The 1,325-nt window shown below is 51.5% G+C and overlaps 1 long non-coding RNA gene across 1 annotated transcript; it reads right to left on the bottom strand.

Moving 5' to 3' along the window:
* Nucleotides 1-128: 128 nt before the first annotated feature.
* LOC106944347 (uncharacterized) lies at nucleotides 129-1,314 on the bottom strand. The gene is made up of 2 exons (XR_001424235.1): nucleotides 453-1,314; nucleotides 129-203 (listed from the first exon to the last, which is right to left on the bottom strand). It is a non-coding gene; the product is annotated as an uncharacterized LOC106944347 (long non-coding RNA).
* Nucleotides 1,315-1,325: the final 11 nt, after the last annotated feature.

Raw genomic sequence — 1,325 nt, 5'->3', positions numbered from 1 at the left:
CTGTTTTCAATGACACTGTAAGCTGCAACTTCCCCTCTCCCTTCCTGGGCCAAAAGGAGAAGTGCCTCCGCCTCCCTGCCTTCCGTGACGCAACGGAGTTTCTCTGCAGGGGAAGACCTACTCTTCTACAGCTGTCACTGTTACACCATGTCCATCAGCACCAAGAGGTACTCCTGACCTCTCTTTTCTGTTATCCATGGGGCCTGCTACATCCATGCAGACTGAACCCCTGGGTAATGTGCTCTCTGATGAACAACCCTTCCATCCGCTGCCCTGGGAGCCCTGCGTATGGACCACATACTCACAGTCACAGTCTCGCAGCTGCATCGGATGGTCTGAAGGGACGTCCAAAGGTCTTGTTCCTCCAGTTCCTCACGTGTAGACCGCACGCCTGCATGTCCTAGGGCTCCATGCACGCCTCGCACGACCTCGTCCCCGTACTCTTCTGAGACCTCCCTTCCCTTGGGAGAACTGTCCCACTTCTCGATTCCAACAAAGACAACCTTCCTTTGATTCGCTCGAGTCCATGTCTCAAATCCCTCTCCATACCGAATCACTCTCACTGGGGCTGACTGGAACAGGGATCTAGACAGGGATCTTCTTCATCTTCTCTCCTGCTCTGCTTTTGACGTTTGCTGGAGTTTTGATCCTTCTTCTTCTTCTTCTTTTCCTTCATCCATGATTGTCTTTGTCTTCGAGTCGCCTTTCCCCCAAAGCCTCTCTTTAGCCTTCAAGCAGGGATGGGTTTAGGCTATTGGCTACTGGCTCCGCTTCTGGATACCTATGCCTATCCTCAGCAGAAGCTCTCCCTCACCTGCATGCCATACAGTTACTGCAAGGGTTGTGACTGACAGCCGGATCAGCCACCACTAACACTATTTCCTAAGAGCTAGCCTCCAAGTGAGCTATTCAGATATTCGCCTCTCTGTTTTTACTGACTTGGTTTTCTAGGGCTCTACCCCTTCTCAAGGGGCGTGGCCCCACGTTGGGCGCCACCTTGTTGTTGCACAACACCTCCCCCCCCCTTCTCTCTCTCTACTTCCTCTTCTGAGAGGAGGGAGACGTTGCTACCAGCTCTCCGTCTAACGGGTGAATTGAGTTTCCTAAATCTGCCGAGATTTACCCTACCCAGAACTCAAGTAAACTCTGTTTAAGCTGGGTGCGAGAAAGACTAGCCTGGTTTCTAACGACCTCCATCCAGATGTCCCACCCTTTTTCACTCTGTGAATTAGCCAGATTGAGCAGCCCACAATCAGCTAGTTTCACAGAGCACACCTGTTAACGGTCGCTCTTTCTCTTTATTACAACTTGCACTTGTTACTGAA

This window comes from Poecilia latipinna, unplaced genomic scaffold (genome assembly GCF_001443285.1).
Source record: "Poecilia latipinna isolate Pla-1442-1.1 unplaced genomic scaffold, P_latipinna-1.0 Scaffold8244, whole genome shotgun sequence".
NCBI lineage: Eukaryota > Metazoa > Chordata > Actinopteri > Cyprinodontiformes > Poeciliidae > Poecilia > Poecilia latipinna.
This window is presented reverse-complemented; position numbering and strand designations above follow the sequence as displayed.